Source organism: Copadichromis virginalis, linkage group LG18 (genome assembly GCF_057382275.1).
Source record: "Copadichromis virginalis isolate Kocher_CV1m ecotype Utaka linkage group LG18, C_Virginalis_male_GT1.1, whole genome shotgun sequence".
Taxonomy (NCBI): Eukaryota; Metazoa; Chordata; class Actinopteri; order Cichliformes; family Cichlidae; genus Copadichromis; species Copadichromis virginalis.
In genome coordinates, this window is record NC_140635.1 from 22,805,465 (window position 1) to 22,832,340 (window position 26,876).

Consider the following 26,876-nt stretch of genomic DNA (forward strand, 5'->3'; position numbering starts at 1 on the left):
AATAGAGAAGAGCCTTCTTGATGCATTGATAAAACTATCAGCAGACATAGTCTCTATCAGTTCGATATGCACAGCCCTAGTTGACATGCATGTGAATAACACAGCCCAACGTTTGTTCTGGGAACAACCACCTCTTGTATGACGCGTCACAATAGTCCATGGCCCAAATACATCTAGGCCTACAGTGGTAAAGGGTGGTTCAGGGGTGACTCGGTCTGCGGGCAAGTCTGCCATTTTCTGGATCTGCATTTTGCCTCGCAACTTGCGACATGTGACACACCGATGAATGACAGATGACACAAGCCGCTTCCCTCCAATTATCCAGTACCCAGCACCACGGATAGCTCCTTCAGTTATGTGTCTTCCTTGATGAGCCACTTGTTCATGATAGTGAGTTACAATTAGCATGGCGATGTGGCTGGTAGATGGGATAATCAGAGGGTGCTTTTCATTTTCTGTGAGATCGGCGGCGGAAAGACGTCCTCCGACTCGTAAGAGACTGTCTTTGTCCACCACAGGATTGAGCTTTTTGAGTGCATCAAATATGCCACTGACCTTCCTTCCTTCTTTAATGTTTTCAAGTGTCCCTTTGTAAGCTTCTTGTTGGACAGCTCGAATGATGACTACTTGGGCTCGGGTGAGTTCTTGGACGCTCGGTGTCTCACCGAAACCTTTCCATCCCCTTTGTCCACTTGTCTTTTGTGCAAAGGATGTAACTACATGAATGAGTCTGGCTATGACTCTGCAAAGAGTGATCCAGTTTGAGTACTTTTTGAAACGGTCAGAACCCAACTGTGGCTCTGCTACAGTAGTTTTCATTACTTTTATTTCCGGACGTATCTCTCTGTCTTTTTCAGGTTCGATGAGCGTGAAAGGACCAGTGTGTGGTTCTGTGTGTGGGTCAGAGTACAGAAAGGGTGGACCTGAGAACCAGGTACTGTTCTGCAGGTCTGCTGCTGGAATGAACCAAGTGGCTTGGTCAGCATGATTGTTATCCAACGTTTTCTGCATGGATTGGATGTAGTGATCATTCATTTCTGGTCTCTTTTCCAAAGTCTTTCGGAGAGAGCAGAGGCGTTTTAGGGCTTGTTCTCTGTTGTCAGGGAGCCTCCTTCTCTGTGAGCGAAAGGGTAAAGGTGCAACCCAGCTGTTCTCTTGGTTTTGATAAACTTCATTGTCCATTATTGTCAGGAATGCTCTGTCGTCGATAGACATGGCTTGTTTGATATCACCCTCAGATCTAACAAACACAGAGTGTCCCAAATCGTCTGTGATGCAGGTTGCATTCATAGTGACCCCATAATTCTCTTTAACGTGAATTGTGTTTGGGCAAGGCTCAAAATAGGATGCACGTCCATTATCTAAGGTGTGTGTTTTATAGACATTGACCTCTGACTGACTGTGCGCTTTTCCTAAACACACCTCCCCCACAATAACCCAACCCAGGTCTAGCCTTTGGGCGTATGGTGCATCATTGGGTCCGTTGATTTGCTCACGTACCTTATGGACCCTGATGACGTCCCTTCCAAGGAGTAAAAGGATTGGGGCGTGGTGGTCGACAGGTGGGATGTTATCTGTCACTGGAAGAAGATGTGGGTGATGCTGGGCAATCTCTGGAGAGGGTATTTCAGATCTATTGTCTGGAACAGAGTCACATTCAATTAAAGGGGGTAGCTGGATGTTGACCTCTCCATCCAAAGACTCGAGGAAGAAGTTTACAGCTCTCCTACCTGAGGTTTGTTCTCTGCCAGAGCAAGTCTTTAAGGTGTATGGAGTGGGTTTGGCATTGATTTTGAAAAGGCTGAAAAACTCTGACTTAACCAGTGACCTGTTGGACTGGTCATCTATTACTGCATACATTTTTATAGCTCTCTCTTTTTGGCCTGCAGGATACACTTTGACCAAACTGATCTTAGAACATGAACGTGGGCTGTCACCTTGGCCACATACCTCTGTGCACTTCGACTCGACTGAAGGTGAACTCTCAATTTGCTCTTCATTGTCGTTGTTTCCTGGTGTAGTACTCTTAGGGGCAGGAGTAGGACCAGGATGCATTGCAGATGAGTGTTTAAGGCTGTCACACTCAATACACTTAACCACTGCTTTACAGTTTTTTGCAATGTGTTGGACAGACCCACAGCATCTATAGCATATGTGGTGCTCTTTGAGATAGGCTTGTCTTTCTTCAATAGTTTTGTCTCTAAAGAGCTTACACTTTTTGAGTGGATGTGGTTTTTTGTGGATTGGGCACTGGCGATCCGGTTCCTCCATTTTCTTTGGACTGAGATTATTCTGGTCCGGCTCTGCCGTAATGTCCATTTTGTGTGCTGACACAGTAGGTTTGCGACTATATGATCTCAGTTTTTCTGTGGGAGAAGGGACATGGGTGTTGGCCTTGGACATAGCAAAGCTTGGGTCATTCCTCATTTTCGCTTGCCGCTGGACAAATTGTGTGAAAACTGAGAAAGGAGGAAATGACACACTATGAGTCTCCTTGTACTGTGTTCCTACAGTTGTCCACTTTTCCTGTAGGTTGAAGGGAAGTTTTTCCACTATTTGCCTGACTCCTCTAGCTGTGTCCAGGTAAGCAAGTCCTGGGAGTGCACCATCTTGTTTAGCACACTGTAGCTCCAATAAGATGTCACTAAGTTCCTGCAGCTTAACATTGTCTTTGTTTGTGAGTTTGGGAAAGTCCTCTACTTTTTTTAAGAGTGCGTCCTCAATAGCCTCAGATGAGCCGTAGCACTCTTCAAGGCGTTGCCAGACCATCTTTGCACCTGCAGCCGGATTGAGGGTGTGTACAGCGCGAATGCGCTTAGCCTGTTCGGATGATGTTGGACCCAACCATTTTGCTAGCAAGTCTAATTCCTCTCTTGGAGACAAATTTAGGTCTTTGGTTGCGCTGATGAATGAGGTTTTCCATGCCCAATAGTTTTCAGATTTGTCATCAAATTGCAAAAGGCCTGTGCTGACTAGTTCTTTGCGAATTAGGTATTTTGCAAACTGTTGCATTTCCCTTGATTCAGGTACACAGTTGTTAAGGTTGGGGGTGTGCTTTGTGGAGTTGGACCAGTACGTGTCGACTACACATGTGTTCACTGTTTGCTCCTGTTTCCTTTCTCTATTTACAGGTTGTGTTTTCGTCTGAGTGTTGGTTATAAAAGGGTTAGTCGTTTGTGTACTGTCTTGTACATCTACTTCATTGCAATTTCCTTTAGGAGGCTGTGATGGGTCGTGCTGAGTGTCTGGGTAGAGTAACTCACATTGTTGTCGAACATATTCGTTAGTGCGGTGCACTGTACTGATGGGCTCAGCTTCCTCACAAAGTTCTCCGTAGAGCTCCCCGCTCTGAATCTCTGCTTCTTCATAGGCTGAGACCTCTGCTTCAGCTGCGGCTATTGCTTTTTGGCACTGGAGGACATGTAGATGAGCATCCAGTTCAGCTCTCTGTTTCATTGCATTAGCTTCCTTTTCAGCGAGATGAGCATCCAGTTCAGCTCTCTGTTTCATTGCATTAGCTTCCTTTTCAGCGAGATGAGCATCCAGTTCAGCTCTCTGTTTCATTGCATTAGCTTCCTTTTCAGCGAGATGAGCATCCAGTTCAGCTCTCTGTTTCATTGCATTAGCTTCCTTTTCAGCGAAGGCCAGTTGAGCTCGTGCTGCTTGAGCTTTGGCGTAGGCCCTTGCAGCTGCAGAAGCTGCTGATGAGGATGTCCGTTGAGAACGCCTTGTCGATGTTCTGGATTGCTGCGACTTGGTGTCGAATGGCTGAGACCGTTGCTGCATTGTAGCTGGTTGAGTGGCGACGTCTGCTTGCTGTTCACCACCGGCTGCTTCGTCTAGCTCTTCAGCAGCGTAGTCTTTTAGGTAATTTCTTCCTGAGCGTAGACTCATGTTGCTTAAAGTAGCTCTGTATGCTTGAACCCGCTGAGTAGGCGTCTTTTTACTATGCTGCCCTCACGACACGTGACCATGTGAAGCTAGACAGCTAGCGAACAAAATAGAGGAGATCTTCCACACAAGGCTTGCTTTTCTTGCTTTTAATGAAGATCCTTTAAAGCCTTATGTCTCTCAAGGCTTCTCCTTGCTAATTCTTATTTGTAACTGAAACATACAGAAAATGAAAATAAATTGCTAGCTAATACACATCTTAATGACAACTTACTGATTAGCCTAGCTTAACACGTGCGTTACATTAGCATCACAGTTCACTCCATGTAAACACATATAAAAGTTATCTCTGAACATATTAATACTCACAAAGACGAACGTTTCCCAAGGTACAAGCGTGTAGGGCACTCTTAGCGTGTACATGAACTCGTTCACTCTTTTAATACTGCCGAAACACTTTTCACGGCATTAACGGAGAAAATACGTCAAAGATATGTTAATGATCAGAGCGCTCCCTCGCTCCCATTTCCGCACATACAATACAAAGATCGCTTGTGATAACGATGTCTCACTCTGAGCAAATTACAAACCCATACATTTTAACTGTTTTTAGCATGAATCACTTATAATATTTCTTAACTTTGAACTTATTTATCACTTTGCTTATGTAACTTAATCAGACTATGCACTAACTACTGACTTTTGACCAAAAGGCATAACAGTAGTTGTGGATGAGGCACTTTATCTTCTCAGATGGTAAAGCTGCTCATTCGTCTTGCCAAAATGCCTCCAGTTCCTAACTCAAAGTGGCTCAATGACATTGAGGTCAGGAGACTGAGATGGCCACTTGAGAACTTTTTTCTTCTGTAGCCAATGAAAGGTCGACTTGGCCTTCTGTTTTGGATCACTGTCATGTTGGAACACCAAAATACGTCCTATGCGCAGCTTCCAGGCTGATGAGTGTAAATTATCCTTCAGTATTTTCAGATAACACTCTCCATTTATCTTGCCATCAGTTTTAACCAAGTTCCCTGTGTAGCTAACAAATCCCTAAAATGTCAGTGATCCACCTTCAAGTTTCATAGCAGGGATGGTGTGCTTTTCATCACACCAAACGTTGACTCTTCTCCAAACGTAGTTTTTAAGGTTGTGGCTAAAAACTTTTTTTTTCTCATTATTTTGTCTCATTACTCCAAGTAAATTTGCTCCATAAGTTTTGTCAGCTGAAGTTATTTATGGGTTTCCCTTGCATCCAGAACGATGCCTAACTGAATGACCATTCTTGTTTAAAAGTTATCTAATGCCTAAGATTATGGCTTTCTTTGTAATATAGTCCATTCAGTCTCAGTGATTTATATTCTAGTATTTTATTAGTCTGTTACTAAATACCATACCATGTCTCATACAGTTTAAGGATGAGGCTTGCTAGCTAAGATTCCTAGTTCAATTCAGTTCAATTTAACGATAACAGGCACCACAAAGTGGTTTAGATTGTAGACTCTACAACAAAGTACAGAAAACTGGCGACAGTGAGAAGGAAAAACTCCCTTTTAACAAGAAGAAACCTCATGCAGACAGCCATCTGCTGTGACCGACCAGTTGAGGGTGAGGGGCGGGAGACAGGACACAAAACACACTGTGTAAGAGAGCTACCATTAACTGACAACTTAGCACTCCACCTTTTCATCCAAATATGGTCATGTCTGGCTCTAAAACACCAACATGACCTTCAAATAATGTTGAAACTTCAAAATTAATAGCCCAGAATCAGTGGGTGTTGTCATGGTGCTGCATCCATCTCTTATACTGTCTATGGTACAACCTCATAGCAGTTAATCTGGCTACATAATCTTATTCCTTGTAACTTCAGGCCTTTCAACTAACTAAGTCAGACCTCTTGATGCTACTCATCCTGTTTGCTGTGTAAATGTAAAATCTGTTCCCTTCTGCCAGCTGTTTTTATTTTATTCTCAGAGGGATGTGATCTCACTTCCATCTCTTCTGACCTTATGTTTTAGCAAAATCAGTTGCTCAGTGCAACCCAGTGATCATTTTCACCTGTGCCTCTCCACACAGATATGTGTGACATAGACATTTCTGTGTTTGCCTATGGGCTGAGAAAACGTTTTTTTAGTAGCAAGGATCCCAACCACAAATGTGAATGGAAAACATTTGTTGATAATAAAGCAACAAGCTGTGCCAGAGGATGTGGTTTGGGGAACGCCACATCAAGGATCAGCAGCAGCTCGTGGGACTCTGTGGGCAACAATCTGATGTTTAAATGCTATGAAGAAATCAATGGATGTCAAGACCCCATAAAACACTATAACATAGATATAGAGCTTATAGAGCCATATGGGAGCTTATAGATTACAGAAGGTTTTGGGGCTGCTGTATTAAAAGGTGGGATCTCTGATAGAAAGGTGAACTGACCCTCAAGGATGTCGCAACCAATTCTAGGACCTGCAATGTAGTCAGATGATAAAAATGAAACAAGCAGTATGTGCATCTGGCAACTTGAGGCAGACTGAACTGTTAACTCGTCACTAGCTGAGGGTTGCTGATGTGTGAAAGCCAAATAATGAGACTGAATAATGAGCGCCAAAGAGAAGTGGCAAAGATTTCTAAAAAGGAGGATAGAAGTAAAGAAGAGTGGCATCCTAGTGCTAAAGACCAGGAATCTGCAGCTAAGGTCCTATTTCTCTGTGGTTTCTGTCTGGAATGGCACGATGAAATGCTTGAATAACATTTCCAGAATCTAAATAAATGTAATCTGAAGTAAAGGAGAAAGATCTCTTGGTGTGAAGAACCCCTCTAATTTCCACTTGTGGTCAGAGTAGCACTGATCAAACATTAAGATCTAAGAATGCAATGTTGAAACCTGTTGAAATTTATGATGGTTTAGCTTCTATAATTTATTTAGCTTTCCAACCAAAAGACGGAAGAGAAAGTTGCAACCTGTAAATACAATGGCCTCGCCCAAAGTCTAAAAGCTGAATATTGGGTGTAGAAATCTAGAAGTCTTTTTTAAACCAGAGATGAACCAAGATCATTTTAGGGCACTTTTATATGCAACAATTTCCTGCATTTTCCAGACTGAATGAAGAGATTTGCTGCAGACCCACGTTCTCAGCTCCTGTCACAACTGTACCCCAGTCAGGAATAATGTAACTTGCCATATCAGAAGATAGTGCACACCATGATGGGCCTTAATCCAATCTGCAGCAACAATCTGGTTGCTATGTTCTATCTGGCTAAATACAGCCCCTCACCTGTGGGGCCGGAGAAATATTTGGCTACCGATTCCCGGAGTGGGAGCAAGCAAATATAACAAGTAGGATAGAGAAAGTGAATCTGGCTATCTGCTGCCTGCAATGGGAACTGAACTATGCTGAAAAAGTAGGTTGCAGAGAAACATCTCTGGTAACTCAGAGCCAGAAATGGGAACTGAAGAATCTTTAAAAGTAGGATAGAGAAGAGATTATCTGGCAACCTGCTGCCTGAAATGGAAGCTGAAGTATGCTGAAAAAGTAGGATAGAGAATTTTGAAACTGGCATCCCGGTGCCAGAAATTAAAGTAATTGCCATTACTTAACAGATGAAGGAAATTAGCCTCTGGTGCTATAATACAGTAGATAACCGAGGAAGTGGGGAAAGGATGGTGCTTAAAGGGCAACACAGTGCGTCTTTAGCAGAACTTCTGGAAAGTGGACACTCTTTGCTGCTCACAGCTGAGCTTTGATAAAAGTGGGCCAGATCACATGTCACCACAGAAGAAGAATGTTTTAATTTCCTGATTTTGGAAACTTTGGGAGACTAAATCACTTTTAGAGGGTTAGCTGTACTTTTTGAGAATCGCCCCTCTCTCTCTGCAGACTGACAACAGCAACTCTGGAGGTTAAAACGGAGAACAATGTGGAGACTTGAGCATGTGAATGTGAATGACAGCATGGAAACAACAGTTAATGTGTGTGTGGTTCAGGTAAGTAGATATTTATAGACATGTAATCAGAAGGAGAGTGTTTGGGGTGTGTCTGGCTTCTGAAATTCAAAGAAACTATTTCTCTTGCCCTATGATAGCTGGGATAGGCTCCAGTCCCCTGTAACCCTGATAAGGATAAGCAGAAGAAAATGGATGGATGAATGTTTCCAATGTCTTAAAGTGCCAAAGGTGCGCGCTTTCAATTCCTTTATCGATGTCAGACTGTGCGCAGAGACCTGATGGAGACACACTCTCAGCCTCAGGGGGTCACACGTGTACATCTGCTGGTCCCAAGCCTGGAGAAATGGGAGGGTTTTGTCAGGAAGGGCATCTGGTGGAGAATCTGTGCCAAATCCAACATGCAGATCCATCCACTGTGGCAACCCCTCGAGCATAAGTGAGAAACCAAAAGTACCACTGTGTGCCGTGTTATTGTTTGCATGAGGCAGTTTCCTGAAATGATGGATGTAGACGTCACTTTTGGGGGGTTTTAGGCTTTTTTTAATGAAAGGTCAAAATCTGGTCTCTAAACAATACTCACAAATATGTGGACAACCTTATTCTTCACACTTCAACCACTGACAGTGTCAGGGATGGGATTGTGTAATCCCATAAAATTACTGTAAATCACACATGGGAGTCCAGTCACTCCAGGACACTTTTCCTTGTGCTTACAATGTAGTGAAGAGCTAGGCAAAACATCCAGTGCAAGATGCCATGCTTCACTAAAAACTGGTTATAATCAAATATGACCACAAGTTATGATCTCATTCATTTTTCATATACAGAGAGAAGAATTTTCTCAATTCATAAAGCAAGTTCCTCCAATAGTTTATGACACATATCCAAAATCATTTTACATTCATGTAAAAAGAAAAGAATCTTCTTTCAGTTTTACACTTTTATGTTTCAGGCCACAATTTAAAAAAATAAAAAAGCATCTGCTCCTTAACTGGTCTTAAAGTTAGGTAAATACAAGCTGAGAAAAATCACAAGCACTTAAAAAAAATTACTCTATTACACAACAAAAGTTAAGCAACCCTCTCTGCTTCCACAGGAATTAAGAGGGTACAAAACAACCAGATGTTGATAATGAAATGCACTTAATTAACTGCTCATCAGGAAGTGAGCGCCTCTATAAAAGCAGACGTTCTGACAGTTTGAAGGTCTTGAGCATCCAGGTTTGTTTTTACACAGTGCCATGGAGCAGAGCTGCACACCGGCACATTTGGAGAAAACTAAACACCTCATACTGACTGTCAAGCCGGTGGTGGGATGATGATTTGAGAATGTTTTGCAGCCACAGGACCCGAGCACCTTCAAGTCCTCCGTGTATCAAAGTATTCTCAAATATGGTAAATGGACTGATTCTTATATATTTCTTTTCTACTCTCCTAGAGCACTCAAAGCGCTTTATACAACATACCTCATTCACCCATTCACACAAGCACCAATTCTATACAGAAGGGCTTTCTATCTAACATTTGCACACATGTATGTGTGCCAAGTATTTGGCATGCAGACTGGAGCAGCCAGTCAGCGAGTGCAGGGATATTTGGCACTGGCCAACAACCTTCCGATTAGCAGACGACCAGCTCTACCTCCTGTTCTACAGCTACCTCGGACAGATAAAGCTTCGACCAAACTCGATCAGGTAACAGGATAATGATCCCAAGCACAGCAGAAAAGCTAAACACAATGGCAGGAAAAAAAGAGTCAAAGTTGCACTGGCCCAGTTAAAGTCCAAACTTCAATCGCATTGAAATGCTGTGTCAAGACGTTAAGAGAATACATTTATGTCCTACTACATAAAACTTCAAAACTGTGAGCCTACTTTCTCTGTATCTGGACATAGAGATATGACAGTACAATAGGTAAGGGGCTTAGACCACAGTGTGACATGCCTTAATGATTTAATTTCTTATACTCTGTTTGTATTTAATGTGTACTTTTATTAAAATAAGGTCCTTAATTTTCTGATTCTGTGCAGTAGTTTACACAGGGAAGCATCTCCTCCCTTGTGAGACGGTTTGGTTTCGAGTCAGCTCTTCAAACTTGGCAGAAGCGAGAGAGGAAATCACAGTACCTGTCATCCATCTCATTTATCTGTCTGCTCTTTCTTGCTTGTAAGTAATAACGTCGTACATGTGGTCCATATAATTGGAATAACGAGTACCGGTAAATCTTTGCCAGTAGTTTGTCTTGTTAGGATTGGTGTCTGTTGTGCGCTATGAAACTTAACACAGTAAGACAGAGAAGCTAGCTTAGCTCGCCCCACATGCCATAGCTGTGTGTGACTGGTTGGTTGGTTTTCTAAACTTAAGGGCTCCTTGTTTGTAACATCCTGTCGTCCATCTCATCATTTACCTGTTCTTTTCTGGACAAAATCCAGTCCACTGGCAGCCTTCACACCAGGGGCCTGCTGCAAAAGCAAAGTAATTAACCTTGCCTTTGGTGTGAAGGGTGCTGCTGAGATGGGTTGGAGTCTGTCACTAATTCGCGATTTTAAGTTTGACAAGAAAAATGTTTGTCAGAAACTGTCAGTGTCGAAGAATGATGAGAAACTGTAATGAAAAGCTAAACAGCAGCTGAGAGACAATAATCAAACGAGAGAACAGAGAGTTTGGAGGAGGAGAGGACGAAGGAGGCGCACATTCCTAAATCAAAAGTAGTTCAGCGGCGATGTTTGAGAGCTATGTGCTTCTTAGACAGTGGAACTAAATTTAGTGATGCTTTTCTTTGGATTTAAAAAAAAAATCTTTTATCTGCATTGTTCAGTTTCAGGGCTGATTTGTTTGTGTGTGCAATTGTTCTTTTCTTACGGTTTAGCTGATGTGGGAGGGCTTTTAATGCTGACTGTATGACAGCTTTAACACCAACAACACATATACACACAGGCACACATAAACATTCAGACTTTCCAAAAGAAAAGAAAAAAGAAAAGAAAAGCAGAAGAAAGAGAGAAAACCTTTTACATGCTCAATTAAGCACTGATCTACCTTGGCAGTTAAAATTCAGGTCACGTGTGAAAGAGCAGCTGTGGGTGCGAGACAGTGTGTGTCTGCTGCGCACGTGTCTTTGTGTGTAACTGTGTGTAAGTATGATCGAAGTGTGTGTGTGTGTGTGTGTGTGTGTGTGTGTGTGTGTGTGTGTGTGTGTGTGTGCACGTGTGACATGTCTCTAATGAGCTCTCCTGTGCAGCATCTGTGGTCCGTGTCACACTCAGCCTTCGTCCTTCTCCTCCTCCTGCTTTCATCCAGTGTCTGTGGAAGCCGATGTATTCATAGCACACCGATTTGAAAACAGAAAGCTCTCCTCCTTAACACACATACGGTATATGAAGAGAGAAATACACACACACACACACACACAGGGACAAGTGCATACTGTAGGCACGGTCCTGAATAGATCCTGTCATAGAAGAGGAAGACATGATCATTCGTACTGGGGCAACAGTAAATTCTGCTATTTCTTTTAGTTTTCTTCATCACTTTGCTCTCATGTGCTCTGCTTCATGTAACTACTCCATGTTCTGCTGCTGCTCAGCTCTAAACTCTGGTCTCCTCTTTCTACCAGTGGGAAAATGCTGCATCTTTGCTTTAAATAGATCCAGCATGTTGGCATGAGTATGGGTCAAAAATATTTAGGAAAGAGAAAAAAGGTGAATGGACAAAAAAAAAACAAAAAAAAAAACACGCCCTTTTTTTATTTTAAAAACCCCAAATTGTAAATTTCCATCACAAGTAGGAGACTGACTGTTTTATTCACTGAAGTCTAAAGTTGGATCTCATGTGGGGGGGAAAACATAGTTCTATCTAAAACCTTTCTGGTGACCTGACAATGCGTGCCTTTTTTTTTTTGCATTTTTAGAAATCTTGCACCTTTTTCACATGTTAACAGTTTCTTTGAGTAACGCACTGGATACGGTGTTATAGTGCAAAGACCTCCTGAATACAACAACAAAACCTGAGTTGTAATAAACTGTAATTTTCTCTTTAATATTGTTTAATTCATCGATTATTTTATTTCACAAATAATGGAGAGCTTATAAATGGATAGCTTCTACAAAAAATGCTAAATAATTCTACTCTCCTTATCTTGATCCATATTTTAATCAGTTATTTAATTATTCTAATAGCATCTAAGAGCTGCTCTGCTTTGGAAAGGCTATTTTAACTCCATGTTTAGGTTGCTTTAAGAATGAAGTAACAAAGGAACTAACACTGTGATATGACAAATTGACAGACCCTGATAAAGACTTAGAGTCGACACACAGTGATCACAGTGACCTACTGAACATCTTCAAATATGAACTCTTCTAATAAATTATTTTTTATCTTTTTTTTTCTATTTTATCTTAATTGCTCTGCACTAAAGACAGATTTACCACCAAACAATGCCACAACACATGAGATGTCAGTGTTTCATAAAAGTCTTGCTTTCTGTCTCCTCCAGGTCTCAAACTAGGAGTCTTTTGCACTGAATATGTAAACCACTACACTAAGGAGCCTCAGACTGTTAGCCTCATCCTTCTGGTCCCTCAGCATGGGAGGTTGAAAAGCGCAACCAAAGCAAGATACCGGTGATCCAGTCTTCAGAGTACCACATTTAAATTTTGATTGTTATGGATCCATGCACCCTTGTTGCATTAAGAGACTGTCTAATCCCTGAACATGACCTTGCAGGGCATTTGTGCAAGGAGTTTTACAAATAAGCAGTAGTGTGAAGAAGTCTTTGCAAAGGTGTCGTCACTTTTAGCTGGAACAGAGCTCAGTACCCTGGCAACAGGTTTTTCAAACCCGTGTGAAAGAGTGTATTTTAACAATCACTGATCTTTCACTCTTTTACTATAGAACGACTGCTATATAAAATTTAATGAATGCTTACGTCACATGATCAATATGTCTGTATCTAGTTGGAGGACTGGTTTGAATTCACTGATGCCATCAAAATAGGGACTAAGCATGTGATTTGAGCCACAGTGTCCTTCCACAACACAACAGAATATGTGGAGCCTGACCAGCTCATCAGCTGGCAAGTATTGTCAGCCGATAACGTGACGATCTATCAGTAACGGCCAATAAATGTCTGAGAGGAAAAATATCAGCTGATGTATCAGAATATCAGATTTTCAAATCACTAACTATCGGGATCAGTCTTAAAAATCCTGCAGCCTTTGATAACATACCACTGTTTTCACAGGCTGCATGATGTGTAAATTAATTTGACGTGTAAAAGTGTAAAGCCCCTTTAGCTCTGCTTTATTCTACTCTGCCAGTGCACAGCCTCAGATTTCCCTGTAACTGTGCTCCTCTGTACCCAGCCTTCAGCCTTCTCTCCTCTACACATCATTACTGTGTCCTTCAGTCCTGTAACTCACCTATTTTATACCTATTTTATCACAACTTTACACAGTAATGAGTAGAAGAAACAAGTAGGTCTTTATTTCTTTATCGCTGCAGGTGAGTCTTGCCCTAGTTGGCCCGATAATAGAGCGTGTTTCATTCAGATTGCCTCATACGGCCTCCCCGACTGTGAGACAAATCTGACTAAATGATCTACTAGATCTACAGACTCCTTAACCCACTTTACTCCAGTTTTAACCTGGTTTCATCACCCAGGTCTTCTGGCTTTTTTTATTTCCAGCCTCATTCTTTTCTTGTCTCTCTGCGCCGACCAGCGATGCTTCACATGTTCAAGGGCTGTTTTTTCATAGCAGTGTAAACACCCCTCGTGGAGCTTTGCATAATGTCATGTCTGTCTGTTAGCAGCCCTCCCCTCTCTTCTGTGTGCTATTGAAATGGAAAACATGGAGCCATTTCCAATCACTGCAAACAAAGCATGCTTTGCACATAAATGCATTTAATTTATTCTCTAGCTTTAGCACGCAAGCAAAAAAAAAAAAAAAAAAGGCAAATCAACAGACTGGTGACGAAACCTCTTGAATAAAATGCAGTGAAATAACTCAAATGTTCAACAGAGAAGCTTTCGGGGGTTTTGTTGGTGACGCTCATTAGACTTTTTCTCACCAAACCTACAATTCTGAAAACTCGAGTTCCCCCACGTTCTTCTTCTCCTTTCTCTCTCGCACACACACACACACACCCACATTTAACGCCTCTAATGAAAATGCCCATCTGTTTGTTTTTCCTAATTACAACACATTTGGCTTGTCAGAACATTAACACAGCGTGAATCCAACATATTTTTTAAAGCACACAACTCCACTGGAGATACTGTGCATCTCAAAGATACATGGCTGTTAAAGGCGTGCTAATTATCTCTACTCCTGCCTACAGTCTCATACAAACACATGGTAATCTTGATACGAAAGGATAATCAATATCATTAAACCTGCCACAAGTGATGGTTTTGGCTTGCTGAGGCATGCCTGTCATAGCAGCAAGACAGGGAAAACATTGACTGACACTATAGGAATGCATAAAACCAAATTGCAGTGATTTCACAGGATCTGTGGTTTTTTTCACTGTTTTTTGGAAGAATCTCAAAGATTTCCATTTCTAATTACAAACACTGTTGTGGGTGATGATGTGTGTGAGATTCTGGAAAGCAAACGCTCTCATTTTTCAGAAAGACGAGTAAAAGAAATGCTGGAAGAACGATTGCATCGAGCTACGAATGCTGGTCGGCATGTGGTGTCAGGACTTTGCATTATATCAATTATAATAATTAGTGATTGATAGAAGTGCTGTGAGCTGGATTTTGAGGCTGGGTCAGAGCCAGGTTAGCTGCCTCCCTGTATTTACATCTTCATAATTACAGCACAGTCTCCTTGTGGAAGTCTCCTTTAGAAAGCAAAATTAAGGGTCTTTCCCCAAAATGTCAAACTATTATTTTAAGTGAAGCCTAAATGTCCATTAGCTCTGAAACCTGCCCTTCATAGCTCATTGTGATTCTGAGCAACCTGTTCGTCCTTCGTTTGTCCACCGAACATCTTTCTCCTCCGTGCCTGTTGAGTTCTTGTTGCTGTCTGGCTGGTTGGGTAAAGGAGGGGGTGGGAGGTGTTGTGAGTGGATTATGCAGACAGACCTGTAAATCCTTCAGTAGCAGAAATGTCTGTGCTTCACACTGCAGTACTGGCACACTGTGTCTTAAAACACAGGACATTCATTTATTTTTAACACTATATTTTAGGTATGTGTATAAACGTGTATACACCTAAACACTACATCGACACATACCTGAGAAGCAGGCTAACAATCCCATTGATCACTGCACAAGGATTGGTTTTTAACCTTGTGGGTAGAAAGGGCAGACTAATTGAAACCTCGACAGGCTCAGGAGAGCTGAACTGTGACATTCACAGAGTCCTGATAGCAGGTCACCTCCTTTTGCCCTCTGTCTCATCCCTTTCACAGCACAGTACCACTAATGGTCTCATCCCTGCAAAGCAAGCATTGTTTCTCACACCCACTGCTCACTGTCTCACTCCCTGCTGCCACTTCTGCGCTAATAAACGCTCGGAGCAACTTTCTTGAAGGACACCGAGATGTTGCCGCCTGTCCTCGGTGCTCCGGTAAATTACACGTCAGACTCAGATTGACTCCGCTGAAGGACGTCACGGAAGACTTCTCAGTAACACCAGTGGGACTGAAGCGAGTGTGTGAAAAGTTTCTGTGATGAAAACCTTGACTGAGCAAAATTGGATTCTTTACATGAGATTCATTATGGATTCACAAAAGGGAACAAGAAGACACCAGGTGACTGAGGGGGAGCATTCACTGTGGTGTTTTAGGGCCATCTAGTGGGTACAATTGGTGTCACATGACAGGTGACTATTTTTTTTCTACTTTTTTTTTCTTTCTTGGAAATCCAACATTTGTGAAAGCAGAAGCCACACATCATTTTACAGGAAGGAGAGAGCAAAGTTATAAAGTCAGGTTGAAATCAATACATCAGAGGGAAAACTGTTAATATATGTGAACTTTGTAAATAAAGCCTGGACTGCACAGGAATATTATTGAGTGTGACATTAATACCTTCACTTACAGTAGTTAAATGACTCAAATTCTCTCTGTTCCCCTGTTTGACTCACTTTATTAGGAACACCTTTCCTATGCAATCCCAACAACTCTGCCATAAATTCTGCTTCTCAAAGATTCTGCATTTTTACTTTGTGTTCACAATGTGAAACATGTGTTAATTTTACTTTTATGTTTATTCTTAATTACAGGTTTTGTAAGCTGGAAGTGAGTGAGACCTGCTGTGACGCATGATTGAGAAACAATTGTACTGACAAAAAGGCTGGCGGCCGAGCTGGAGGTGGTAGAGTTAAGATTTTCACTGGCAGTGATGAGGAAGGATAGGAGAAGGTAGAAGAGGAGAAGATAGAAGAAGTTAGAGAGGCAAGGCTGAGACGGTTTGGACATGTGCAGAGGACATACTGGACAATAGATGCTGAATATGGAGCTGCCAGGTGGGAGGAAAATGAGGGAGACCACAGAGAAAGTTCATGGATTTAGTGAAGGAGGACATGCAGAGGGATGGTGTGGCAGAGGAGGACAATAGAGACAGATAGATGTATCAGTAATCTGCTGTGGCAAATCCTAAAAGGACAAAGAAGAAGAAAAAGAAGACTTCGGAGGTGGGGTGCCCCGGCCTCTCGGCCTGGGGCTCGGTCACTCAGGCACGGCTGGCTGCCGGCGGAGCTCACGGGCGCGTCACTGCAACCCCCCCTGGCTTCTGCTCCGCGGCTGCTGAGTGAGCCCTCATCTGGGACTCTCCTCAGCTCTTTCTGGGACAGTGGCGCGGCTGCCCCTCTGTTGGTCTTCCTTGGTCTCTTGTGTTCTGGGGGCCTCTGGATGTCTGGAGTTTTGATCTCCTCCATACCTGCTTCATGCCCTGGAGGACGGGGCTGTGGCCCCCCCACACCCTCTAGCAGATCATTATATGAAGGAACCTTTTAAAAAAAGCAAGCGCGTCCATGCTCACAGGTGTACACACAGGTGATCACACCCACAAACTACACCCTTTTTGGCTCCTACCTCAAAGCACACTGTGTTCTGTTGATCTTATGTGCTGCACAATAATGTTTAATATTTAGTATTTACTGTCATATTCCCATATATCATTGTGATGTTGTTTATTCTATTACTCTTGTTCTCTTCTGCTTGTTTTCTTTTTTCTTTCTCAGCAGGTGATCCAGGTGATTGATATATGCATTTTTTTTCTTTTTCTGCCCATTCTGTTGGTTTTTGTCTTTTGCCCTTCTCCCCCGTCCCTCTTCTCAGCTGTTTCCAGCTGTTTCTCTTTCCCTCTTTCTCTCTCCCCTTCTTTCCCCCAGTCAAGTCTGTCCCGTATTCAGTAAGTGAAAATAAAATAAACAATAAAAGGTGAATCAAATGGACCATTACGGCAAGGCTGGGATGGTCAGTTTGGTAAAGTAAATCCGTTGGGCATCTTTCTTTGCCTTTAGACAACAATTCTGATGGCAAAAGAGCCAAACGGGACAGGCCAAAAAAAAAAAGACTGAATCACACTTATTGGTTTTTCATTATCAGGGAATATTTGAGGAACAGCTTTTTATTGGACTACATTTGATTTGATGGGTTTTCTTAATAAAACAGTCTATGTGGGTGTAAAATGTTAACAACACCTAATAAATCAGCAACACAATGCTTTTACACAATATATTAATAGACGATAATGTGCAACTAACATTTCTCCTCTTACTTCAGGAGTTGGGATGACTATGTGTCCTTCTTTATGTCAGACTGCACAGTGTTTTTATCTCCTACCCTACATCTTTAATGGCTCTAATTTACAAAAGTCAATATATGTGAGCACATAAAACACATAAAAATATGTGTTAAGATCTACTTAAAACCAGAGATGAGACAGATAAGCAAATTCAATAAAAGCAAGAGTGTAATTATAACATTTTTAACAGTTATGGGGACAGAAAAAAAGAAAATACAGCAGTGTTTGAATTTCTGTGGGGAGCTAAAAAAATAAAAAAGACCCTCAGATATAAAACAGCTATATTTGACCTCCCATGATCATTGTGTTTGAAGGTAGATATAGGTTATAAAACCTTCATACTACCTCTCAGCATTAATCCTGCATTATCCCACACAAACATGCTCTTTGCTCCACATTTAGTCTGCTGGGATCTCGTCATCACATTTAGAAGAATTGTTCCTCTACTGTGTATACTTATTTCACAAATAAGAGTGCAGCATGCAGCTGTTATTTTACACAACCAAACATGGAGGCAAAGCAGTTATTCTAAGCTTCCTGTGAGACTCAGATTTCCATTCAGGTCATGAGGATCAGAGTTTTCTCAGAATATTCACATGTTGTCCAGCAGGGGTCACCTACAGCCTCTGTAGCTGGCAATTAATGGGGGTCTCTCCCCCTGAAATGGAGCTACAGCCCACCTCCCATTCGTCAGTCTGCTTTTATTCACAGTGACAAAAGAGACATCAAATAGGGGGGTGTGGGAAAACACAACAATGCATTCAGAACACAGACACTGGCTAATGTATGCAAAGTGGGAATAAAGGGTGTTCATGCAGAGGGTGTGTGTGTGTGTGTGTGTGTGTGTGTGTGTGTGTGTGTGTGTGTGTGTGTGTGTGTGTGTGTGTGTGTGTGTGTGTGTGTCCAGGTATCACTCATACAGTGGGGACTTAAATCTTTTTATGCAATCACATTATGAGGATGAGAAGAAAGTTTTCATAACACAAAGCATAAAGAGATGACTTTGGTTTGATGTAAGCTCAGGTTGGAGTTCAGACTGAACCCCAGTTGTAGCTATGTGTGGTGAGGTTTAGATGAATGTAAGTCAGTGCGGTGTCATGGAGGACAGTCTGAAGAATGCAGTGTAAGTGTTGGGTATTTCTAATTTGTTTGCACGTATGTTTTCTGTATCTGTACTACCATATTACAGTTTAACCGCTCAGTATTAATGTGGAAATCATTTAGGAAAGCAGGGACAACACTCTCACTGCTACAATATTCCTGCACTGAAACTAAAAGTGTTTCTGCTCCTCTCAGGAGGTGCACCCATGGTCCCCAAAATGAAGCTGGAAAGATCTCTCTCTCTCCTGGCTGGCTGCTCCCTGTTCCCACCCAAATCAAAAGGGGTGAGTTGTGGGGGGTCATGTCTGGCCACCCCTCAAGAGAATAAGGGGGTCTCTGTCTGCCCCCCAAAACCACCAACGGTTCTCCACCGTCCCTATGGCAACAGCCAAGGACCCTAGAAGACCCCCAGACTGGGGCGTCTGAACAGATGCCCATAATTAACGTTGCTATACGGAGGTGTCACTCCTGCCAGTCTGCCTTACATGGAGGCAGACCCTCTCCCAGACCTGTCAGAGGCCCACAGGGCTGATTGAAAAATGACTGCCCTGCGGTGTGTATGTGTGTGCGTGAGTGTGTGCGGTGGGCTGGGGGTATGAAATCATTGCCCACCAGACTGACCATCATTGCACTGGCAAAATTAAAAAACAAAACAAAAAGGATTTCTTTTAACTGTTGACAAGGAAGAATAGAAAAGAAAAAAATCTTTTACGTACATCAAACCTGTGGGCATTAATCACTTTTCTAAGATAGATAGATAGATAGATAGATAGATAGATAGATAGATAGATAGATAGATAGATAGATAGATAGATAGATAGATAGATAGATAGATAGATAGATAGATAGATAGATAGATAGATAGATAGATAGATAGATAGATAGATAGATAGATAGTGAGACAAATACAGAAAGTGAGACAATTAAAATTTGCCACCTTTTTCTTTGAAATAACTTTGAATAAACTAATAATTAATGACTGACTACATAACATACCTTCATCAGTCTAAAGCTGGTATTTTTATGTTGTACTAATTTATATTTATATCTCGTCAACCTCAGAGTAAACAAACCCCATCTGTTTATGAAGGTCACTGGAAGAGGATGAAAGCTTTGGCAAACTTTAAAAGTTAAGATTCATTTTTCTCTTGAAAAACTGGTGTCTGCTGGAGTTTTGAACATATTTACAAACAGACGCATAAAACTCTGTAACACTAGCTATTTTTCTAGCTATTTTCTGTGTGTAATCATATATTATTTTGTTAAATTATAAAATACAGAAAAAATATTAAATTAATAAGCTGTAAATAATAATAACAATAATCAATGAATAATGTTGTGAAAGCTGGACTGTGGAGATTAAAAGCTTGTGTTTCCGTGTTTTGGGGGGGGTTTAGATAATATTAAAGGAAAACAGTTTTTCTTCCAATCCAGCTTTGATCTAAGCTCAGGTAACTTGCTGGCTTCTCCTCCACAGGTCAACTAATCAGTGCTAATTAAGTTAAAGACACATCCGTCTGCTGCCCGGCAGCTGACACCAAAGGTCACCAAATGCACTGTCCACAGGTCCACGACTTCATCAACAGCCCCGTGGTCAGCGGCACACTCCGCAGCTCAGCCGGGGTCAGGGGTTCATCTCACATCTGACCTGGCCAGCCCTCTCTGTCGTCATTACATAATAAGACGTTTCCCTCCACACTGATCAATCTGTTTCTGTTAGCAGGACCACAGAGAGTTGAACGTAAAATGCCTTTATGAGGTTGTCGGGCTTTTAAACTCCAGCTGAGGAGGTCGGTGTAAAAGAGGCTAGAGGCTAGTGAAATGGTATACTGGCTTGTAAATACTAAACAATAGCAGAGCTACATGATGGGTGAAACCCATGTTTTGGTGTTGTTTGTTTTGTTGGTAGCTTAAGGCTAGCAAAAGCCAATAATTTGCTGACTTTAATTTCAGATATGAATATTAATCATAGGTTTACATAGATGACAGTCACAGTGACATGTCAGACGAAGTGAATTTTGAAAGAATATGAAAATAGAAATAGATGCTTTAAAGGTGTTAAGAACTTTGTGACATTTCAAACTCTCGACTTTACAATCGCAGACAGAGCCGGAAAATCCAAATCATGAGTGAGGGATTTATTCCCCCAGGGGTCGTGGGATCAGCGAGCCAGACACTGTTTTATGGGACCTCAAATACACGAACATGGGGAGGTGGGACAGAGCTGTCTGAGACTGAGCCAGCCAATTATACTCTGACTAGACACATCACACTTACACGCCCGCCATACGTGTGGGAATGATCTGCGTTTGAAACTACTCACACGGATGTCATCCTCGTGCATACAAGCATGTAGTCTGGTTTTAAGCCTTCATCGTACGAATTCAAAAAGCATCCAACTTATTTTTATTTAAACTGTGAAAGATTTAGATCTGCAAATCATCCAAAATATAAAGTTTAGCCTAAGCCACAGTTGAAGCAAACTGTTTATTGTGTTATACACTGTATCCAACAATAAGTTGATTGGATGTGGGAATAATAATATTAATAATAATAACTATGAAGAAAAAGCCCAGTGTTTTTCCTTCAGAAATGTCTAAACTATTGTAGACTGAAAATGCAAGCTGTGAAAGTATAAGAGAAGAAAGGTTTAAATGAAAGCGCGGGCTGCGTGTTTCTGATAAATGTGAACATAAACTTCTGTTTTAGTAAATCTGCCCTTCAGAAATGTTTCATATCCACTGACACGTCACTGTTACACAATCACAATTTCTGCACCAAAATCTCTGTCTCATTTAGATTTCCTCAGATTGTGTTTCTGTAGATTACTATTTTTTCATATATATATAAATATAAACTGCCCCCAAAGATAACAAAGATATACATTTTAACTCATAATCTGATATGGGGTTGTAATGTTGATGCTGATTTGTGCTGATCTGTGATCACGTGTAGACGCTGAATCATTTCTTTTTCATTTGGGAATTTCAGTTAAATGTTGATGCTACATTTTTTTTACACTTTTGTTTTTTACCACACTTATAGTCTAATAAAATACACCAGCTGTTAGGCTTTAGAGATTTTGATAAGTCATTTGATGACTATTTTTTCCATTTGGGCTCACTCAGATCACTGAACCTGAAAGTTTCTCAACAGAAAACGGAGTGTATAAAAAATAAAAATTAAAAAAATAGTAAATCTTCACACTGAGATATTTATTTTTAAAGGACACTTACATCATTATAATTATTGAAAGTAAGTTGTATTCCTTTTTTGTTTGTTTTGTTTAACTGCAGGATATTTGGAGATTGCGTTTGTGTGCTTTTTGTTTATTTATTAAAGCTTTTGGTGAAAGTAAAGCCAGCAGAAGCCCCGTTGGTGTGTTTCAGTGTAGCCCACAACCTCTCAGTGGGCCTATCCGTCTATCTGCTGCTGCATTTGAATACAAGGTGACGAACTCTCCCACGGCGAGCAGTGCGCGCCTTTTTGGAATTAGCCACGCGGCACGCCTCGCATAGTAATGGTGGCTCGCGCTTTGAGCTTGAACTTGACCGCAGGAATGCGGCTCGTGGGAACGCAGGCTCGAGGGTGCCCTCCTCTATTCATGGCGCGCAGGTCGGTGTCAGCGCTGATTATCATAAAACCCAGCCTGCTTCAAATTAAGGCACGAGGGCTCAGGCTGGCGGTCCCTCTTTCACGCCAGGCAGAGGAGGAATTAACAGGTCTCTGCAGGAGCCTGCTGAGGTAAGAACTTTATTACTGGTTTATACACACGTTTACACAGCCTGCGCTAAGCCTTTACATCCACGGCTCTCTCGTGTTAATGAAAACTGCGACAGAGGCCGGAGTATATTTTCACTGCGAGCAGTTTTAACACCTTTGAAGCTGAATTTAGACTTGTTTAACGTCCTACATAAACTGCTGTAAGTGGCGCATATTTCCGCTGCTTGCGGACTTGCGGAAGATGGGCAACTTTTTAGCCCCCTGTAAAAGTGTGATTGTGTCTCAGCTTTGCTTAAACGTTATTAATAACTTGACTGCGTTTTCGAGAGAAGATATGAAAGAAGCTTGGACTGTTAAAATAAACAAATATGAACTATTTTTCTCTAATAGCTTTTTTTTAACCATGTGAATAAACTGTCTCTGACATATTCATATGATAAAGGTCTCTTTAGTTATTAAACAGGCTCTTTAATAACTGTAGTTTCCTATTGGCTGGTCTTCTTATGGAAAAAGGCGTATTTACAGCACAACTGACAATACACTGATTTTTATATTTAAAGGAGTTTTAATCTATTTTCTTAATGTATTACGTCATATTATCATTTCACAACGAATAATTGATTAATTTGTGTGTTATAGATTATATTGTTTTAATTGCTTTAAATTGCATTTCATTTACGTTTGCCCATTTTTTTTACTTAATTTGCAATAATGGATTTGATGTCTTGTATCTGAAAGCACATCTTAACCTCAAAATGCACTAATCACACTGCTGTTTTGTTATCATTGCATTTTATTGTTCTATAATCCACTCCATAACAAATGAACAAATAGGACATTATATAAAAAGAAAAAAAGACACAAAAAAGAAAAAAAAACATTTGCTGATTTTTTCGAAATAAGGTTTATCTATTAAATTCAAACATGAAATCTTCCCCTACAGGGCCTGCTGCATCACTGAGTTGAGTCTTTTGATGGGTACTTGGTTCAGTCTAATATGAGGCCTGTGAGCAATAGCATGCAACACTAACACCAACACAGCTCACACAGGCTTTACAGAAGAGGCATAAACCCAAATAACACAAAGAAATGAAACTTTTTTTAATGTATTTGCACCATCAGTCATTGCTGTTTGTATTCAGACATTAAATTCAAAATGCAACAAAGTGGAAAACATGTAATCTACAAAAATACCATTGAGATAATAATTCTTATTATTTATTTAATGAAATTCATATGCTATTATGGTTAATTGCAGTTTAAAATAAATCCTGTACTGACCTCACAAAAATGAAAATGCATAACAAATAAATAATTTCTGCGTGTTTTACTTCAAAGTTACAGCCATAACATACATAACGAAATCAAAAACTATTTTAGAATCTGTGGATAATAATTCTGCATCTTTATAAATGTGCAGAAAACTTTAAGAGTTTTGTAAAAAATTAGTTCAGGATTTTGGTGTGAACAAACATGGAGAAGTACACATGTCGCACACTGAGTGACACTCTTTGATTTTGCACTAAAAAAATAAAATTATCGCTCTGTTAGATAACATTATCAGAAATAAAGTGCATAATAAGGTGTAATAGCAAAGCAAGAACAGCACACATGCATGGTGGCCATTTATACCAGAAACACACTGAGCCCAAACATGTTTTTTAACACAACTAAACAATTCAAACACACGTAATTAAAATCATTTATATTATTTAGAGACTTTTTATGAATTCATCTGCAAACTGAATAAAATACTGTTATTTTTTAACTACACACTTTATACCCACAACACTTTGTATGGGTGTTATGTCACATTAGTTTAATGTGTTTTTGTTGTTTGTTTGTTTTGGGTTTTTTTTGTTTGTTTTTTTTTTTTTGGGGGGGGGGGGGGGGTGTTTTTTCATTGCCTAATCTCAAAATATGGCATAAAGGAAAGCTTTCATGCATGTTGGCACTGATGGCCCAACATTCAGTAACAAATAGTGATCTTTAGAAGCTGACAGGTGAATGTTGGCATTTATCTTTAATAAATGTGAACTTCAGTGATGATAGCTTCAAAATTTAAAAAGAACTGCTGAAGCAGTTTCAGTTCAATAATCTGAAACATCATTGAATTCAAACACACACTGTTTTCTGTAAATAATCCCATAAAGAATCAATATAAATATTTACACTTTCTACATAACTGTATGACGAATAAAGGAGAAATAAATACATATTAACAATAATAATAATAATAATAATAATAATAATAATAATAATAATAATAGTAGTAGTAGTAGTAGTAGAAGAAGAAGTGGAACATTTACAGAGTGAGACACTTTAACCCTTTAACTTTAACTTAGCATTTTAGCATTTTTCACTTTGACTTTCATCACGTTTACTTATCTGAAAAGGTAAAATTACGATTATTGAGCATTCTTTAATGCTACTATATGAAATTACATCTAATAAAATAATTTGTTGTAACTGCAGTTTACAAAGGAAATATTATGCAAAGACAGTTTTAGCTGTATGTTTTATTTCCTACAAGCGTTGTTTTCACCACGTCAGCAGTCTGCAACTTTTTCTACAATTAAAATATTCATTTTTTTAAAATTCAAAATGTAGATTTTTAGCAATTAAATTCAATCTGAATATATTTTTGTCTTCTTTTCATTTGAATATGTAGGTTGAGTCTTCAGCTAAAAAAACAAGCTTTATGTTTCTCTCTTGCTTTCCCTTTTATCTATTTCTATGTTTCAAGAAGCGCACACGGACAGGCTTCACACATTCGATCAATATTCTAATAAAACCCAACAAAAACTGGTCGTGGACTGTGGACACATTTTCACGAGGCGATCGTCTCGTTTCTCGCCAAAGTGTGTCGCTGTTTCGTCCTGCAGTCTTTGCGTTTTCACTTTAAGCTGCTTTGCTGTACACATGTGCCTTCTAAACACGAGCCTGCAGCATGTCGTTCGCATTTTAAGATCCAGAAGGTTAAAATTCACAAGCTACAGTCAGTTAGAGTTGGTGAGTAGCAGCTAATAAAAATTCATTATTCCAAAGGAGAGCGCATCCGTGGCTGTTATAGCTCCATCATAAACAGGCTGGAAACACTTGAATACCCAGAATGCATTTTTGTAAAGATTAACTACATCATACAGTGCTTTGGATTTATTTTCCTGCTTTAACCTTATCGCTGGATACAATCTGTTTCAGTCATTTACCACTATAAAACAAAGAGACAACAATGGTCCTTTATGTTTTAAGAGGTTTTGCATAACCATCCACTCTTTCATGGTATAATATTGTAAATGCACATGATGGAGAGACTAAAAACTAGATCTAGACTCAGCCCAGTCTAAGAGTGGAGTGTCCTTTTTCAGCCGTATACAACAAAAATCAAACCGTTAGAACAAAGAGAGGGAAACACACACAATTAATTAGGCTTCTGTTTCATATATCTATATAGATATCTATATAGATATATATAGATATCTATATAGATATATCTCTCTATATATATCTATATAGATATCTATATAGATATATATAGAGAGATATAGATATATAGATATATCTTCTATGCAGGAAAATACGTTCAGCCCAGCTTCTAAACCGGTGGTTGTTTAGCCACACTGACGTGTACCGATGCTTTACATCACCCTGCTTATTCAAAACATCCTCATCATCACACTTTTAATTGCAGTTATTTTCTGGATGTGATCCTGATTTCTATTTCAAGATAAATCAATCAGTAACCTGATTTGGAGCGCTTTTATTTTCTCGTTTATTCCCCCCCACCAATAATAAATTAATATATAGATATATATTATAGGCCTCTGTTTGACAAATTTGATAGGCTCTGGGCCGGCTGTATTCCCTCCTCCTCCTCTTCCTCATTATCACCCTCCCTCCTTTCGCCTCTCTCGCTGTCTGCAGCCGCAGCTCTTACACTCGTGTCTGACCCGCTTTATCCGGTAAGAGAGGATTTTTTTCCCCCTGCATAGCATGTCAGGAAGTCATCCGTTTATGTAGCAGCTAAAAGACATAAGATTTGCAGTTTGTAGTTATGGTGCTGGCAGAAAGTGGGCGATATATTTATATATGTACGTATGTAAATGTGGAGCCCAGATTATTTGAATGAGTGCATTTCTGCGGCGAATTATTGCTCCCGAAAAGGTTTTTTCTTTTCTTTTTTTAAATGCAGCCGATCTATGTGGATGTAAGTGTTGGATTGCGTTCAAGTGATTTGTAATAGCCTTTTATATTTTGACAGTGATGCAGGTGCAGCGTGGTGGACGTTATTTTGTGCTTCACTGGAAATGTCTTTAATTCTCCTTTTCAGTGTGTTGCTTTCACTTCCACAAGAAAAATACATATCTGTGTGTGTGTGTGTGTGTGTGTGTGTGTGTGTGTGTGTGTGTGTGTGTGTGTGTGTGTGTGTGTGTGTGTGTGTGTGTGTGTGTGTTACCAG

The 26,876-nt window shown here is 40.4% G+C and overlaps 1 protein-coding gene and 1 long non-coding RNA gene across 3 annotated transcripts in view; one reads left to right on the forward strand and one right to left on the reverse strand.

Moving 5' to 3' along the window:
- Positions 1–26,876, reverse strand: part of LOC146687841 (neurocan core protein-like) — a 108,161-nt gene that overhangs the window by 54,978 nt on the left and 26,307 nt on the right. The window lies entirely within an intron of this gene.
- Positions 22,263–26,876, forward strand: part of LOC146687842 (uncharacterized) — a 28,329-nt gene continuing 23,715 nt past the window's right edge. Inside the window, exon 1 of one of the 2 annotated variants that reach the window (XR_014916331.1) lies at positions 22,263–22,438. This is a non-coding gene — a long non-coding RNA (uncharacterized LOC146687842). Of the gene's footprint in view, positions 22,439–26,317; positions 26,380–26,876 lie in introns of those variants that run through there. The other variant, XR_014916333.1, reaches the window with a different exon arrangement.